This window comes from Miniopterus schreibersii (genome assembly GCF_964146895.1).
Source record: "Miniopterus schreibersii genome assembly, chromosome: 15".
NCBI classification, from domain to species: domain Eukaryota; kingdom Metazoa; phylum Chordata; class Mammalia; order Chiroptera; family Miniopteridae; genus Miniopterus; species Miniopterus schreibersii.
Window position 1 is genome coordinate 46753731 of NC_138115.1, and position 19021 is coordinate 46772751.

At 42.6% G+C, this 19021-nt stretch overlaps 1 protein-coding gene across 3 annotated transcripts in view; it reads left to right on the forward strand.

Annotated features, from left to right (window-relative positions):
* The first annotated feature begins 4231 nt into the window (after positions 1-4231).
* CTNNB1 (catenin beta 1) overlaps positions 4232-19021 on the forward strand; it is a 31956-nt gene continuing 17166 nt past the window's right edge. For all 3 annotated transcript variants that reach the window (XM_081159746.1, XM_081159747.1, XM_081159748.1), the window contains exon 1: positions 4232-4451. The gene's annotated coding sequence lies outside the window, so the exon portion shown is untranslated. The remainder of the gene's footprint in view (positions 4452-19021) is intronic.

Below are 19021 nucleotides of genomic sequence, written 5' to 3' on the forward strand. Positions count from 1 at the left end.
TGACAAGGACGTGTCTGCTGCCCGCAGTCCCTGCGCTGGCTCACCATGTTGCCTATTAACCGAAAGATCAAAAATTATCGATTTCCTGGCGCTCAGTGCTCGGGAAAGAAAAGCTACTTTAAAATTTGCATTGTTTAAGAAATCAGTTAAAAGAAAAGAATCATTTTTTCCCCCCCCTGAACACTTTGGAGTGTGAAAATGGCTTATTTTCATTTTATTCACCATTTGCTATAATTCTATTATTTTTAACAGCTGGAGTCCAGAAATGATTTTTTTCGAGGAATTTAGGATTTTGCCGCAGTATCCATCTGCAGTCCCAGAATCCTCGGGTAAGTTAATCCTTCCTGTGATGGGAAACGCCTTTAGCCTTCTGGTGAATTAAGTATCTGCAACCATTTTGAAATTTTTAATAGAGAGGGGTGTGTGTGTGTGTGCGTGTGTGTGTTGCATGTTGGAGGCGTACGCCTCCGAAGCGTAATTTCTTAGCAATGCAGCGGTTTTTGTCTTCGTTTTCAGAGACACTGAGAAACATACACCTTTGTGCTCTTTGACTATCATGGGTGATGTCTCCATTGCTTTTCCTTCCCACTTTCTACGGTGGCCATTTACATGTACTTTAGCAAGGCAAGGGCTGTTGTGCCAAATCAGTGAAGGCCTGGAGAACACACAACTCCCATCACGAAGACGGGAGCTGGCACAACTGAACCGGCCATGAAGGTCCCTGCCACCGCTGCTGCCACGGCCACCACCACGGCCACCGCCTCCCGCCGCCCCTCCCTTGCTCTGCGGCGCACACCAGATGCGAGCCTGCCGCGCTGGCTCTCGGCCGAATTTGCCCAGTGGGTTCCTAGATTACTTGTGTGTGCGAGAATAGCCAACCATGTAGTCTGACAAGAGGTATTTACAACTACTTAGCCTGTTCAGCTGGAAAGAAATCAAAAGATAACACGGGAGCCTGAGATGATGTGTTGCAAATCAAAAGTTCCAATCCATAAATAGCCACTTGGTGAACTGCTAAATGAAAAGCTGGTCCCGATTGTTGTCCAGCGTTTTCAGGCTGTCAAAGGAAACGTGTTTAACTGGCGTTGTTAGAGAGTCGGGATTTATTGTTTATAAATGCACGGAGCGATTGCCTAGTTTACCTTTCTGCCGGGAGGGGATTCTTTCCAAGGAGATTGGAATATAGAGTCCAGAAGAGACTACAGGCCCTCCTTTCACTGTTTTCTACTATTTCTGTTTACTTTCAAGCAGGGTTGATTAACAATTACACATTAATTTAAGGGATCTAACCAAAAGGAGACAGTCAGTCCTGGCTGGGTGGCTCAGTTGGTTGGAGCATCGTCCCGGACACCAGAAAGGTTACAGGTTCAGTTCCCCATCAGGGCACATACCTAGGTTTCAGGTTTGGTCCCTGGTCAGGGTGGGGCAGGGCGCAGATATTTTCGCTCACATCGATGTTTCTGTCTTTCTCTCTCTCTCTCTTCCTCTCTCTAAACATATCCTCCGGTGAGGATTTTTTTAAAAATAAAATAAAATAAAGGAGCCAGTCATCCATTTCCCCCTCTCTATAGGAAGCTCATTGTCTTAGTGCTCAATAAATGTTTAATGAATAGATTTGATAGAGTCAACTATGCAAAAAAGTGAATGGGTGTTCTTTAAAGTGCAGCTGGCTGGATTAATGTTTCTGTCTGAAGTGCAAAAACAATCTGGGCATTTACTTCTTTGCCTAAAGGTGATTCGAGTGCATGTGTCTTAGGGAAGGGACGCTTTGCGTTCAGGTTCCACGTAGACGCTGCCTGACATGCCAGCGGTCTGGTAGCATGACAAGTAATACCTCCTCTGCTCAACCAGCTGGAGACACTCTTGGTTTCTAGGAACACAGTCTGAAATTTAGAACCATTTGTCTTTTGCAGTTTCACAAAATGGATTAATGTACATCAAACCCAAGTAGTTGGCTCTACAAGGAAAAGGCATAGGATAGCCAAGTATTTTTTATGAAATGCATTTCCCAAGGCCAATTTTTAAGGCTAATTTTTACAAAATCACTTATTTCACCAACAACTCACCAGGTATTTTGATGTTCGTGTTTCTCACTGGTTTAATGATAGTATTTGCCTTCATTTCACAAAAGTTATTTATCTCGTATTTCCAGTGAGACAATTGGAACAATTTCTGTTTTTTGGAAGGAGGAAATAAAAATTCTGAACCAATCTGTTAAATTCAACTAATTTGTTTTAATGCTAGTCAGCCAGTTATTCTTCAGTACACTTAAATTTGACCGGAAAACAGCTTGCTGCATTGTTGCAAATTTTACATTGTCTTCAATAATGTGTATTTGCTTAAAGCATTACTAGGGATTTAAGATTTTTAATTCTAAATTTAGATTATGATATCTAAATCACAGAAAAATGCTTCCATTATTTTGGCACCTGATGAGAAATACAAACATGGAAGTCTTTATTCTGTAGATGTGCTAATAGTGCAAATATTTCTTAACTAGTTTTTACAGTGTGCCTTAGCCAAAAACAAAAAGAAAAAACCCACACAAAAAATCTGAACATAAAGAAAACATCCATACCAAAGAATCCTCTAATATTGATTAATCAGTCATCTGATTTTAAATGTATGACTTTCATCAAATCAACTGTATATTCCTTAATTCTGTGTGTATGAATTAAAATTGAGGATCAGTACCTGGAAATGTTATTTACTAACCTTTCAAAACATTTATATTAGAAACGCTCCTTTGATGAAACATCTTTTCTGCTCAACCTGTTTGAATTATGGCCAGCCTAGTTACCCACTTCCACATAATTACTAGCAAAGATACAAATTCGAAAGTCACTCTAGACAATGGATCTCGCGGATCATCTTAGGTGTGGACTTTCTTCCACTGCAGGAGCTCACATGTGCTACGGTGACAGGCAGCAGTTGACGTCGTCACTGCATATAGTAAAATATATTTAAGACAGAGAAAAAAGAATTATTTAAAGAATATGTTGGTCCTGAAGCATTAGCTGTGCCTAAAATTACATATCCTACCTCATGAATGAACGAGTAGGTTTCCTGCCTGTCCCTATGTATAAAGACCTATTGTTTGCATGCATTAATTACAGGGATAAAAGCCTCAAGATAACTTTCACTGTTGCTTTTTGTACTCTTTCCATTGTTTGGGGGGGGGGGGGGGAAGAGCATAAAACAGACTAGAGAAAGTGAAAAACTGTTCCAGCTTTGACAAATGCCAATCTTGCTGGATTATAATGAAGACACTTCCAAGGAAAATGAAGACCCAACTTCGGCCTATTAAAACGAATTAGAAAATGTTCTTGAAGAATAGAAAATTAGCTAAAAAAAAAAAAAATTAGAAGCTGCCTAATTGGTAGCTCCTTCCATAAACAACATACTTGGGATGTCTCAAAAAAATGCACCTCCCCCAAAGGAAAATCCCCACCAAAAACAATTTTTTTTTTTTAAATCTTTTGGTTCTTAGGAGCGAAGTAGAACCGGGTCAGAACAGAATCTGTAAGAACCGGGCCGACCCGCTGCCCGCTCCCCACCCGCAGCCTCTCCAGGACTTGTTGAGCTGCGGCCGGGCGCCCGTCCGGGAGACTTCGCGGCCCCGGGAGCGGGGGAGGCGGCTCCGCCCGGGGGCGCTCCCAGGCCCGGCTGAGCACCGGCCGCGACGCGGGCCCGCGAGGCGGGCGGGGCCGGGGCGGCCGGGGGTGCGGGCTCGGCTGCGCGCCACGTCCCGCAGGGAACGCGTGGCCCCGACCGCGACGACGGCGGAAGCCCGGCCCTGCCGGAGCCCCCGACCCGCAGAGCTGCGGCGTCAGCACCGGCGGCCGCGACCTCGCCGCTGGGGCCCCGCGTTCCCGCCCGCCCAGGGCTGGGCGCAGCTTCCCCGCGCGGCCCCCAGGACCCGGGCCCGGGGTCGCCTCCCGCGGCCGGCAAGCCCCGCGGCCGCTCTCAGGGCCCGGGGCGCGCGCAGGGCCGGGCGTCGAGGCCCGGACAGCGGAGGCTCCCGCTGCCCCCCTCGCGTCCCCCGGCCCGGGACCCAGCGGCCCCGCTCCCGCAGGGCGGGGTACCCACGGGCTGCACGCGGCGCAGCGCCCCAGGGATGCGCGGGGCCCCGCCCGGCCGGGCGCGCGGGGACTACTTTCCGCGCCGCCCGCGCCCCGCCCCCTGTCCTCACGCGGAGGAACGCTCCGCGCCGCGCCGCGCCGCCGGCGGCAGGATACAGCGGCGCCCGCGCGACTTATAAGAGGTCCTTGTGCGGCGCCATTTTAAGCCTCTCGGTCCGGGGCAGTCGCGTTAGATCGGCTCCGGCGGCGGAGAGCGAGGGGAGGCGGAGACGGAGGCACGTCCGAGGAGCAGCCCGAGTCCCCGCCGAGCCGCCACCGCAGGCCGAGGACGGTCGGACTCCCGCGGCGGGAGGAGCCCGTTCCCCTGAGGTGCTCGGACGCCCCTTTCCTTACCCTTCCGGGGCTGCTCGCGGTCCCTCTTCGGAGCCAAACTTCGTCGCGGGCGCGCGGTGCCGGCGGTGGCCGAGAGCCGGGCCCGCGGCTGCCCGGAGGCCCGCAGCGGGGAGCGGGCTGGGGGCGCCGGGGAGGGGCCGCGCCCGGGGCCGGAGGGCGGCGGCCGGGCCCGGGTTCCGGTCTCGGGGCCCTCGGGGCGCCGCTCGCGGGGAGGGGGCCCCGGGCGCTCGGCCGGCCGGCCGGCGCGGGGGGCTGGGGCTGCGCACTGGGGTTTCGGTCCGGGTCTCCGGCCGCCGCCGAGTTTGGGGGAGGGACCCTGCGCCTCGGGATGCGCCGGGGCCGGAGTGGGGGGCGGGGTGGGGCCGGGGTGGAGGGGAGCCCCGCCTTCCCAGTGGGGAGTTGGGGGGCGAGCGCCGGGCCTGGGACGCCACCCTGGGTCCCCTCTGCCAGGGGGACAGGGCCGTGGACTTTCTCCCCGGATTCCCTGTTTCGGTCTTAGGGACGAGCCGTTGAGCGCATTCGCGAGAGCGAGATTGTGAGTGTTGTTCCCAACGCCCTGCCTGCCTGTGTGAGTTTGGCGCTGGCGCTTATTTAAATCGAAGCAACTTTAAACCTTAGAGGAGCCAAACTACTAGCGCAGACGGTGCGATGCGACAGTGGGATTTGCACAGATCAGACCCCCGCCTGGGCACCTAGGTTTTGGGGCGCCCCGCAGGTGAGCGAGCGGGGAGTCCGGGTCGGCGGCGGTGGGTGTGCGACCCCAGTAAGGACGGGGCGGGGGCGCCTGGCTCGCTGCTTCAGCCTCGGGCTGCTTCGAGGATTTTGTTCGTGGGAGTTACTTATTCACGTAGTTGTGTGTGTGTGTGTGTTTTGTGGCAGCTGTACTTGATTTTTTAGAGCACGTTTGCTTTTCAGCGGAGTGGATTTTTCCCTCGCGACGCAGTTGGCCGAGTGAAACTGAAGCCCCGCGACTCCTCCCCGCGTTTTGTCCGGGGGCAGAGAGGACGGTGACGGCGGAGACTTTCCCGCGGAGCCCTCGCCGCCCCGCCGGCCCCGCTCGTCCGGGGAGCGCGGCGGCCCCGCGCGGCGCCCCGGCCTCCGCTCCCCGGGAGGCAGCTTTGTCTCGCACTTTGTGTCTCCCAGACATCGGGGGGCTCCCCTCCCCCCGTGGGTGCGCGGTGAATGGAGAGGGACCGGCCCGCTGGAATGCAGGGGTCGGCGGAGAGAAGCCGAGGCGGGGTGTTCGTGAAATGAGAGCTTTGTGTCGTGAATGGTGGTGGCTTAGACCAGACATCGACTGGGGGAGACGGCTCTCCTTTGATAAAGCCTCGGGCGGTGCTCTTCGGATCGCTAAGTTACTAAGTATTTTGTCTGGAGTTTAGAAAGCTGCTTTACTGTTGTCCCTGGGTGAGCATTCGGCACCTTCAGGTGTCTTCATGTTGCCTGGTCTCCGTTCTAGGAAACACTAGGCATAGCTTGAAATGTTATTTGCATATTGCTGCTGTTTTGCCTTTGCTTCAATTAGTGACAAACTTTGGAGGCCCTTTTTTTTTTTTTTAGTCTGAGCTAAGACTGCTACTACATTTATTCTACTTTTACGTTTAAAGCCACAAAATCTAGATTTAAAAAAGTACCATCAAGAGTTTGTTTGATAATATGCTTTCACAAAACGTGATTCATTTACACCCAATATTCATTACTTTGACCTAGTCTTTGTTTTGAGGGCCACATACAAGAACAAGGCCCAAAAGTGATTGCAAAAGTAACTTGAAAAACTTGCAGAAGACTATTCAGAAGGATTAAAGGAATGCTGAGACTACTTAAGTCTGAAGTCCTTGAGGGGAAAACAAAAAACTGTGCTAGAAAGTTTAGTATAGCTTGTAATTTAGAAATCCTTGCAGAGTCCCAGGCCTGAGATTCTCCCAGAGGCCAGAACAGTCATTTTAAATAGCTTTCAGGAAGAACCAAGTTTTTAGAAATAAGGTGGCTAATAAAAATTGAAGCTGTAAACAGTATTCATGTGTCAAGAAGCATTCAAAAGTTTTCTTTCTTTTGAATTACCTATTTCCTTTACCAAGATTATTTTGTACAAAAATGTATTTTCCAATATTAAAACTTAAACTGTGAATTGAGCTTCCTGTTAACTAGTGATGACTGGAGTAAAAATTATACACACAAATGAAGCTCTGTTTTCATAGATAGTTCCCTCTTCCCCCTCAACAAATTTCTCAAAGGTATTTTGAGTTGTGGTGCATGAGAGGAAATTATCTGCAGATAGTTTTTTGTTGGGAGGGGTGGGAAGAGGAGTGTAAATATGTTGAAAGTATGGACGTGGAAAATTCAGAAGTTTGAATATCGCTCTTTTATAAGTAGTTGTGAAAATAAAACCCCAGAAATGGACTATATAAATATATTCAGCTAATTGAAACTTTTGTATTATTGAAAAGAAACAATACATCTGTCCCATCATAACTTGAACTTGTTTCTTTTTCATCATTTAGTAATTAATGATAATAAGTGTAGATGAGTCGGGGGTTTTACTAAGTTTGTACTTTGAGCTTGTTTGGAAGCATGCTTGATTGCTAACCCAGAGCAGAACTGATGAATGCTTTTAGAGCAGGGCACACTTCTAATAAAAAGCGTTGCTAATTCTTTTGTGGTGCTACCAAATCAACAGACTTGTGGCACTGTTTTTGAAAACATTAGTTGTATTAATCTAGTGTTTTTTTTTAATATCCTTTTTATTGGGAATACAATATATTTTTGTTGAAACAGCTTGACTAAAAACATTTTTATACCATAAAAGTATGTAGTGAACACAGACTAGGAGCTACTGCTTAGTCCAGAGCATGTAGCTATTGCCTCTTGTTACCCTCATTGAGAGGATCCTCATCTGCAGAATCAGTTCTCTTTATTCAACAGACTATTGTTTGTGTAATACTGTTCTAATTATGAGTGGGATAGATAACTAGGCTAGTGGGCTAAAATAAATATATACTTAGTTTCCACAAAAGGAAAATAGATGATTTGTGTTCATTGAAAATGAGTAGGAGTTAACTCATAGAGTTTTTCATCACATAAACTCAGGAGAAAGTTCTTTATTTCCTTTGTTAACTTAAGAATGCTGCTTTTGTGTTTCATGCAAGACTGGGCTTGACTTAGTTTGAAACTTAGATCCGGCTGTTGAGACCTGAACCCTGCTATCCTTGGAGTATGTATATAATCTCCTTTCTCCAGAAGGAAAAAAGCAGCTCTTACAAGAGAAAATCAATCACAGTAGGACCCCTTTTTTAGAGAGTAACTGCTTTTTTTGAACTTTTAAATTGTGGGCATCTATTCTTTTAAGAGACATTTCCTCACTCCCAAAGTCTCCTTCAAACCTCATGGCAGTAGAGTGAGAGTAGTGTTGGGGCATGTTTTTATTGCATGCTTTGGTCATGTTGAGTGCCCTCCAGTGGATATAATATAATGCTTGTTATCCCCCTCCCCCCCAGTAAGTTCATGTGGAATATATTTATGAGTAGTTGTGATAAGAAAGAATCAATAAGAAACCTTTTGAATTCTAGAATAATTTATTCATATCAATACTGCTAATTAAAAGGTTGGCTTGAGAAAATGTCATCTCAACCAATATTTGTAGGGAAAAGGTCAAAGTAAAATTAGAGATTAAATTTTTTTTGGTCAGTTTAGATAGGCAGTTCTGCTTAAATATATCACAAATCAAAAAACTCAATATAATAGATTTGGGAGTAAAAAGATTATAATGTTTAGCCATGCTAATGAATCGTAAAAACTATTCTCAGAAAAAAGTTAATAAAGTGAACACAGTAAAACATGAGTAGGTGCTCAGTTCATTTATATTATTGAGGAATGCATGTCTGTGTTAGACGGTAGATAGAAACAGCTAGTTGAGTCAGTATATGTGAACTCTAGAAGAAAATGACCTTGTGACTATAGGGTCTCATTTGTATGGAGTTGTGGGCTATGATGCACTATACCAATATTTTGCTCTTTAAAGTTTTGTTGTGGGGTTTTTTTTTTGGTTTTTTTAAAGAATAGTTTATTGATTTTAGAGAGAGAAACATCAATGTGAGAGCACAGCATTGATCAGCTGCCTCCTGTTCGTCACCTACTGGGGATCGAGCCCTCAACCTGGGCATGTGCCCTTGACCAGGAATGGAACAGGCAACCTCCTGATGTCCAACTAACTGAGCCACACAACCTGCCCTTTAAAGTTTTCAATAGGAATCTTTATCCATACTCGTATGTTAAAGCTCATGCTATTTCTATTGGTAATATTTTTTTGAAAATATATAGGGTGTCCCCCCCCCAAAATGTATACACACTTTGAATGATTATAAAGTCAGTGTTTAATAACACACAGTTCATTTTCAAAATTTAAAAGAATCTACAGAAATGAATAATTGTTTTGTCAATACCTGTTTTCAAACTGATGACAGTTCTGGTTCTGGCACTGCTGATAACACTAAGCAATGGAATCTCAAACATCAAGAATCATTTCGTGCCTGGCTGGGCGTGGTTCAGCGGTTGAGTGTCGACCTAGGATCCAGGCGATCGGGGTTCGATTCCCGGTCAGGGCACATGCCTGGGTTGTGGGCTCGATCTCCAGTCGGGGGCGTGCGGGAGGCAGCTGATCAATGACTCTCATCATTGATGTTTCTATCTCTCTCTCTCCCTCCCCTTTCCTCTCTCTGAAATCAATAAAGATACATTTTTAAAAAAAAGAATCATTTCGTTTGGTTGGTATTTGTGCACCCTCAATTTATCAGCTGTTGCTGGATTTGTACTGTACACGTTATCTTTTATGTATCCCCATAAAAAAATCTAGTGGATAAGTTTTATTTGTTCAAAGCTTAGTCTGGCTTCACCCATTATTTTAAATCAGTCAAACCTGAAAAGGAGTGAAAATTAAGTGAGTTATCAGCTGTTAAAGTGTGTATACTTTCCCGTGTGTCCCAAAAACATGTATATACTTTTTGAATAATTATAAAGGCAGTATTTGTTCTCCAACTGCATTTTCAAACTTCAGTAGCATTTTAGGATGAATTTCCTTTGTTCAAAGCTTAGTCTGGTTGAAAAGAAAAAAACATCAATTGAGCTGTCTGCTGTTAAAGTGTACGAATGTTTTTGGGACACCCTGTAGTTTCAGATTGGATCCTGGTTAGTAACAAGAATTAAACCAATTCTAAATGAACTTTTGGAAGTCAAATGGTCATTTATGAAAAATTCTGAGTTTAGATTTATTTATTTTTGCTTTGTCATATGGGTGGTTGAAATGAAATTTAAAAGTTCACAGAGTAGGGAGGGAAATGATAGTGTTACTGCTCTACTTTGCTCTTGGACTTTAATATAATTTTGTGGGAACATTGATAATGGTCATTGACAAATGTTATATCTACATTTTTAACAAGAAGGCAAGAATGTCTCAATTTTTTTATGTAAATAGTTATTGCAGAATGGATTGTGGTCCTTCATAAAGGATCGTACTTGAGAATGTGCAGGTTGATGCAGCATTTACTGTCTGTGAGTCAAACAGCTTCTGTTTTAATTTCCCAAGATTTTTATGAGATGAGAATAGACTTGAAAGTTCTTTTAAAAATTATGTGCATAAAGCTCAATAAGAGAAAAATTCTACCTATTAGGGACTTAATTTATTTTTTGAAATTGGCTATTCATTAATATAGCATCCAACAATTTGACATTCAAGAAAGTAAGGTTGCTTTCACAAGCCTTGTAGGATTGATGTTATATTACAGTGGGAATGGCTGCTCAGTGTCTCACAGGCCAGGCAGGTATGGGGTAACTGGGACTCTGTTGACCAACAAATTGGAGAGCATATGTCCCATCTAAGCAACCAATCTCAGCAGCTCAGCCATTGTGTGGAAATACAGTTCATGTTGCTACATCATCTGATTTTTCCCCCCCCAAGAGAAGCAAGAAATCCAGATTGATGTGCATCACTTGATTTGCACATGTTGGTGAATAAAATTCGTGTTTTAGGATATTATTCAGCACAAATTAAATACACCTATTGGTAGGATACTGCCAGTTGGTGATATTTTTTTATTAATGATCTTTCTAATTAACGATTCTGTGGATTTATATAACTTAGGAAATAAGATTTTTAATATTAGGTTCATGTTTAGGCATTTGGAAAATGCCTTGTATCAATTGATTACAGAGTGGGAACTTAAAAGCAGGTTCATATTAACTTGTTTGTGAAATCTGAGAAACCTGCACTTTCAGGTTTAAGGAATTAAGATGACTTGGGTTAAGAAAAAGGAGGAGAAATAACTTGTTCATTACCTGATCATCCTAAGTATAGTTTTTTAATAGTGTATTTTTAAAAAGTGGTCTCAAACTTAACCTATGAAGGCACTTAAAATGCTGGACAAATTCTGTGTATACACCATCACGTTGGCCTAAAGTTTCACTGACGTCTTTAAATCATATCCTGGTTTTCAGCTGAAGTCTGCATTTGTAAGACTAGATCCAAAATTTAAAAGCAAAGTTTAGATAATGAAAAGCTAATTGAATATAAATTTTACTTAAATAATGGCATACTGCAGTCAGAATAAGTTTATGCAGTCAGTTAAGTAGCTTTGGTTAAACCTTTTGCTGCTAGGACAGTTTTTCATCCCCAGAGTTCAAAGATTTGGGAGTTTATTTTCAGGTTACATGTTTAAGTGACAGACTGTATGGACTGAAGATGCAAACATAGGCTAACATTGGTTTTAAGAAGCATCATCTGAAACTAGTGTTACAGGCTCCCGTTGTTTTTATATGATGTGGTATAGAATGCGAGCAAAACCGATCAGTGGACTTTCCACAAAACATTTATTCCAGAGGGGCTCACCCCCTCGCCTGACACCCAATCCCCATGTAACTTTACAGAGCCTCTGTCAAGTTTCTCTTGTAATCCAGAAATTTCCTGCTTCTGCTTTCTTTTAAACTTGTTGAAAAGGCTCTCCCCACCCCCCTGTAATAGGTTGAAGAGTGTGAACAGCTGAATGATGCTGGGGTGAAACTGCTTCATAGTACGACCCCTTTGCTCCCCTCTTTATTTCCATCTGTTAATTTCTTCACTAATATTCTCATGGTTTTACTTGTGATTTCATAATTTACATGTTTCTGGGCTGATACTTTCCTTTTAACTGATTTGTAATAGGTGTGTTAAGCAATTACAAGTAAAACCTTGATATAACAGGCTAATTTGGGCAAGGGGCTATCCATTAAAGCCAAAAGTCTGTTATATGATGTTGGTTTTCCAAATGCATGTGTTAAAAAATTGACAAAATTAGTTAGTTTACCCATTTTTACTTATGTAGACATTTGTGTAATTATGTATGGAAAGTTTAACTTCACAGAAAAGTTTTCTATATGTATTACAGTAATTTTAAATTTACACTGAGTAAGTGGTAAATGTGTACATTCACCAGTCACCAAGGGTAAAGACATGCACACAGCTGGGGTGGAGCTTAGTGCACGTGGGTAAGTGGACCACATACAGATGTTAAAACTGCTGCAGAAAGTCATGCCAGGTGACAACAGAACTAATTACTACACGTGATGCAATGTGATCACGTGCTAATCGTTTGCTGAACAAATATGAGCAGTGACTGGGATTTAAATATGGAGACTATAGTTGTAGATGTGTAATATTTATTTATGTCGGTGAAATTACTAGTGTTTTTTCCAACATATGGCCTATTTGCTAAACTTTGTTAAAAATAACAGTGAATGAATAACAAAAAAATTTCCTGTCAATTTAATTATAAGCAAATCTTGGTTAAAAGCATTTTAAAATTAACAGGGTATTAATTTTCACATATGACATATGAACCAGAAATTTTGTCTGTTGAATCTGAAGTCCCTTAAATCGAGGTTTGCAAAATCAAGAGTTTACTGTAGTTAAAAAAAATTTGGAGTGAGGAAGATGATATTTTTAACCTGTTCTAAGTTCTTTCAAGGTTATCACTCCTCATGGTAGACAAGCCATATCTATAATTAATAAGTCTGGTAGCTGATCTGGTTGGGAAGTCAGAGATGTGCAAAAGCTGAAGGGTTAGTTTAGTAAATTACTTTTAACAGGGTTTTATGGTAGCTGAAATAATTGTGATATATGTACATGTGTACATACACTGTATTGTACATTATATAAAAATGTGAGAAGTTAGATTTACTGCAAAAATTTCTTGGGAATGTAATTTGAAGATGATCTTAAATGATTGTAGTAATTCACTCTTCAGAGGGCCGAGGTGGTTATAAACAACCTCCCCTCCCCCTTTATAATTAAGTGGTTTCGGGTAAGGGTGTAGGGAGTGAGCCTGTCTTTTGAAGTTTTCAAACGAATTCCACATGAATAAGTGAGGAACAAGGGTTTCTTGAAATAATTTTTAATCCAACTAACTGTGAACCCCAAGTGTGTTTCCATTTCCCTGTGTAGAAAGTGCTAGCGTGGACACCTGAATTCTTTCCCAAGTTACTGCTAGAATATAGCAATGTCAAAAGTTATTTATACCTAGCCTGGCAGGGTGTGGCTCAGCGGTTGAGCATCGACCTGGGATCCAGGCGATCAGGGTTCGATTCCCGGTCAGGGCACATGCCTGGGTTGCGGGCTCGATCAATGACTTTCTCATCATTGATATTTCTATCTCTCTCTCTCCCTCTCCTTTCCTCTCTCTGAAATCAATAAAGATATATTTTTTTTAAAAAAAGTAGGATATATTTAAAATAAAAAAAAGTTATTTATACCTAAGTTCATTTAGAATCAAAAGTAGACAGTGTTTTGTAGGAAATGTAATATGCTGACATAGCACTCTATAGATAGATTCATAAATTTAGCTTGTTTTCTGACATCTTGCTTAATTTTAAGGCTCATTTAGTTTTTAAGTCCGACTATCTTATCTGATAGTTGTCCTCTGTAGGTCACTATTTCTTGCCTTAATCCTGTTGTTATTTTTCTTGGATCCTGAATCAGAGTGGCAGCCATTCTATTCCCCACAGAATGAGAAATAACAGGCTAGAAAGTTTAAAAGATTAGAAGTCTGGAATACCGGAAGACCATGGGTCGCTCACAACATAGTGTGATGATCGTTCAAGTACTATCGCTGATAGGTGGAAGCTGGGAACTAGTCAAGTTGGGTCTTTTTTTGTAAGAATACTTATTAATCATGCTTGAAGAATGCCCTGACTATATGCTAAAGGGCCTCTGGTTTCTCCCACTGCCTTCATACCCCAGATCATATTACATTTCTCTAGAAAGCTCTGAGAAAGATTTTAACTTTCTCTTTGCTCCTCAAGCTAGTCCCCTTTCCCAGTCAGAAGCTAAGCATAACTCCTTCACTTTCTTACTCTCAATCTGCACTGAAGGCCTGTCTTTCTCAATGGAGGAAGTATTATGCTCTCGTCAGAGGCCTCTTCTGGTGCATGTGTTTTCAAGGACTTTGCTCCTTTAGTTGGACCTTGCTCTTCTGTATCCTTTCCCTCTAGAGTGTTACCTCCGTTGCTTTTTTGGTCACCGTCTCCCGCCTTTATCATCTCCTGAAATCCATTTGCTGTGCTCTCTGGTTGCCAGCAGATCCCTTTTATTCTCTCTGGTCTGGAATGTTCCATTCTGCTACTTACTCCAGCCCTAACCTAGTCTCTCCCCTACCAGTGCTGCTTCCTGCGGCTCTCCCCAGTGGCAGACGCTTCCCTCCTGCACAGCCTCTTCTGCAGAACCCGAGTAAAGTTTCCTCTCTTTCCTCATGCTGCTGCCTGACTGTTCTTTTCCAGATACTCAGGCTGTGACTCTGATGCCATCAAATTATACCACCCACACCCCCTCTGTATTTTATTATCTACCAGCTTTCCTGGGCCGTCCCCTCCTTCCTTGAACACTTACTAGCTTCACTGTCTTATTTCTAATTCTTGGTTCTTGGTGACATCGGTGTCCACGTAGAGCAGCGCCACGCAAAGCGTCATCTGGCCTGTGAACTGTTTACCAGTATGAATTGCCAGAATTTAAAACACCTATGTCACTGAGTTCACTGTTCAGTTCATTTGTTCATCTGATTCTTTTTTCTTATGAAGGAAGCAGTCAGTGTGTCAGTTTATAACGTGGCACAAGCTATTAGGTGGTTATCGTCTGGCATTTAGAGTAACATGATACAGAGGATGCTTCCAGTATTCTGGCCTCTTTCTTCCTTGACTTCTTTTCCTCCAGTGATGTTACTTTTCGCTGTAATTCAACCACACATTCCCATTGTAGTATCCTAGAATACTGTGACTTTTACCACTAACTACTCCCCTCTCCAATCTCATTTCAAGTGCCCCACTCTTATTATTCCAGTAAATACTTCAATTCCAACAGCCCCACTGGGACCTACAATCTGCCTACCCATCCGCCTGAGCTGCTCTCCTCCCTCACCTCCACCCAGCTGAAATTCACGTTGAGTCACAATCACTCTCATATACACGCTCAGCAACCTTGTCCCTCCCTGGCTTCATGCCCACGGTCCCTGGGCTGTTACTCTCCTTCAGGACTATACTTTTTCCCCCTCCTCGAACCTTCCATCACCTCCCCATCCTCACTCTTTCTGTTCCGTGTAGCGCAGTGGACACGGGAGAATTCCTGCGCTCTGTGCCTGTGTCCTTGGCTGCCCCTGCCACCATGGATGGAATGTGGGGATCCAGGGTAAGGATGGCCCGTCCATTGGTACGCTAGGCCCCATCCCTCTTGCCCTCAAGAATACTGTCCTCCCTCCTCTACTGGCTTTTCCTACCAGCATACAAACATGATACCCTTTATCCCATTTAAAAAACCTCTCTTCCTGCCTGCCCTTTCACTCACCACCCTAGTCTGCTGCTTAAACACCTTAAAACAGTTGTGCACTTTCTCCCCTTTCCTGTTGAACCTGTCAGTGACCACATGCTATACATTTCCAGTCATCATCTCACTTAACCTATTAGTAGCATTTGACACAGTTGCTGGAAACACTTTTTTACTTGTCTGCTAGTGGGTTTTCTTCATACCTAAGAAGGTGTCTCCTTCTTAGTCTCCTTGGCTGTCATCCCTCTGACCTCTCTGTTGAAGTGGCTGAAAGTTTAGTCGTTGGACCTCTCCTTTTTCATGGTCTAAATACACTTTAATCTCTTAGCTTTAAACAGTACGTAATCTACTTGATGATTTCCAAATTTATATCCTTAGCCTGGATTAGGGTTTAGTAATTCTCCATGGTTTCAGGAACTAATGGGGGTCTTGGAATTTATCCCCGCAGATAAGGAGGGTCTACTGTATTGAGGCCAAATTCTGGTTTAGTACGTTCCTGGTTTTAATGGCCTGGTGTTTTCCCCAAATACATGGTCTTGATGTGGCTTTCATATGCCATTTGTTCCCGTTTATTTTTTACACAAACCGGTTTTTGAAGATACAATACCAAAAAAAAAGCGACTTAGTAACCTATCAACCCAGTTAAAACCCCTCTTGCTTACTGGTCTGCACATTTAGGTTTAATGTACTCAATTAAAATGTAAATTGACTTGCCTTTAGTTTATTTTCAGTGAAAATATGTATTAAATAGATGAGGGGGTTGGCTAGCTATTGCTCGCCACCTGTTTTTGTATGGCCCAAGAACTAAGAATGGTTTTTATGTTTTTTAAATGGCTGATAAAATATCAAAGGAAGGATAATATCTCATGACATGAAATTTCAATGAATTATATTTGCAATTTCAATGAATAAAATTTTATTGGTGTGCATAATTGTCTGTAGCTGCTTTTGTGCTATAATAGTGTTGAGTAGTTGAAGCAGAGCTTATGGCCTACAACGCCCAAAATATTTACCATCTGGCTCTTTACAGAAAGTTTGCTGATCTCTGTTACAGATGAGACACTTTCTTCCTCGGTGAATCTTTCATGTTCCTAAAGGCACTTGAGTCTCTCAGGTTATATATAATTGTTGTTGGCCATCTAAGCCCCCATATTACATTTTATTTGTTCTACTTTTTGAACATTTTTTCTCACTGGCACATTCAGTCCCTCAGATGCCTAAGAGCTTGCTATGTGCTCAGTACTTTGGAAACAGTAAGGGACTAAAGGTATAGTCCCAGCTATCACCAAGTTCACTCATCGAGCTTTTAAAAAAAAAATTTTTTTTTAAGGTCACTGTTGTTGGTATGGTGGGGAAGGGAAACTCTTGTGACAAGTGGAGAAGAGGAAGGCCATTGTTACGTAATATAAAGCAATGCATTACTCCTCGAAGTCTTTTGAGTCCCTGCCATTAATTCTGCCTATAGCCCAAACCTAGAGATTAACATCTAGAAACTTTCTTGAAATAAAATCTTACATTTTCTTGGCATAACATACTCATTCTTGAAAATTCTGTGTTTCTCTTCAGCAATAATGTTGTATCTAGGCACAAAGTAAAAATGTGGAGCGATTAAAGTTTTCGTAATACACGTTGGTTTTTGTGTGTGTGCCTTCCTTTTGCTATGGTCTCTATTCAGAGAATGTAGTTCTTATGATACTTTTATCTAAAAATTACTCACACTTGGATTTATCTGTAACATTGACTTTAAATACTAATTGTCTATAACTTTGGGGGATATATGGTTTGACTTAAAGCGCACATGACTGAACTCAACAGACCAGCGTTTGAATTTTAACTGAACAGTTTAGTAGCTATACTCAAGCTCTTACATTAACTGCTGATTGTCAGTTTTTTCATCTGAGAACTTGAGAAATTATCAACAGGGGAAGATTCAATAAGATAACATTGGGCTTAGAACTGAAGTTGCTAGGCATTTAATTATGTCACCTTGTTAAGTATGTTAAGGGCAAAATTAGATGTTTACCGGATATTACAAGGCAACATCCTAAAACTGTGCTGTAAAAGATACTATTTAAAACAATTTAAGTGATTTAATCAGAAGGCTGGCATTACTTTATGATGCAACTGATTCTTACAATACTGCCACTTTAATAGAATAAGAACGGAATGAAAATCTGTTTAAATAACTAAAAAGTAGGGAATTCATTGATATAATTAAATACAGTGACATTTACCTAAATATAAAAAAACTGGAATAAGTTTGATTTCCTTGCTTTTAGAAAACATTGGTTATTTTTTGAAGAATATGTCCCTCTTTCCTTTAGCAGTTTGTTTCTGCCTTGAGGTTCTAACCCTTGGCTGAGTAATGTTCACATTTCTTTTGCAAAAATTCCATTTTATAAGCCACTTAGCTTTTATGCTTAGAAACATTTCCTTAATGCTGTCTGTGTTTGGCTAACATATAGTGGGGCTAAATGATATAAAATATTTTCTTGGACAAGTATTTTTAATATCTGATATATTCTACCATTTGGTTCTGCAAATGTACGCAAAAAGGTATTTTAAGGTATGCAGATCCTTTGCTTATTATGTGTTGGATATTTATAGGAATCTGCTACGCCCTCCCACCTGGATGATTTACAGTCGCCTCCTAACTGCTCTCCCTGTTTTGCTTTTGCCCCTCACGGTCTTTTTCCCCCATGCAGATGCTAGAGTGAACTTGAAAAGGCCTAAATCGCCGGCCATGTTACTCCCGTGGCTTCCCAGCGCTCTTTGGATTTTATTTTACATCTCTATTGATCTGGTTCCCACCTCTCTTCATGGCATCCTCATTTCTTATTACGCTAGTAACCTTTTAGTACCTTTACCAAACACCTCATTCCTTCCTTTCCATTTGCTGTCTGCATGGAATGTTCTGCCCCATCTTTACCTGGCTAGTCCCTCCTCTGCTCACGTCACTCCCTCCTTACCCATCTGTCTAGAATAGCCCCCCTCCGCCGGTCCCGCTATTCTCTCCTCGTTTATTTTCTTCAAGGCAGTTCTCAGTCTTTACTCAGCGGTAGAATGAAGGCTTACTAGATACATGACCCTGATTCTCTGACTCCCCTATTCACTGTTATTGCAATGTCAGTAGCAAAAGATGCTTAAATATTTGTCAGTGGATGACTATATATTCCATTTAATGGATAAGTTATTTCTTACTCCTGTTGATAAGTGTTAGGGTAATTTCCAGCTTTTTCTCTATGAATGCTTTACTGTGCAGATGTCTTGGCATGATTCTGTCAATATTCCTGCAGAATACATTTCTATTATAAAAATGGATTTTTTTAAGCCAAAGGGTATTTACATCTACACTTAGTGGCTAGTGCCAGCTTATCCTCCAAAAACTTTCTGCCGTTTCACTATATCCGTACCCATAGCTGATATCATTAATCTTTTCCATCTTTACCAGTGGTGATACATACATTAGATGGCTGGATGTTGCTATTAAAAGATGTCTGAGATAACAATTGGTGCTGATAAGCTCTCAGTAAGCTGGCCACTAGTACAATGCCGTCTCTGAAAACTGTCAGCTTACGCTTCATCAGTATTTTGGAGCTGTGTATCAAAGGCCTTACGAGTTCTTACCCTCTAATCGAGGCGTTGAAGCAGTCCCTGGGTGGGAGAAGCTGTTCAGCATTGTTTGACTAGCAGACAAAATGGGGAAGGGCAG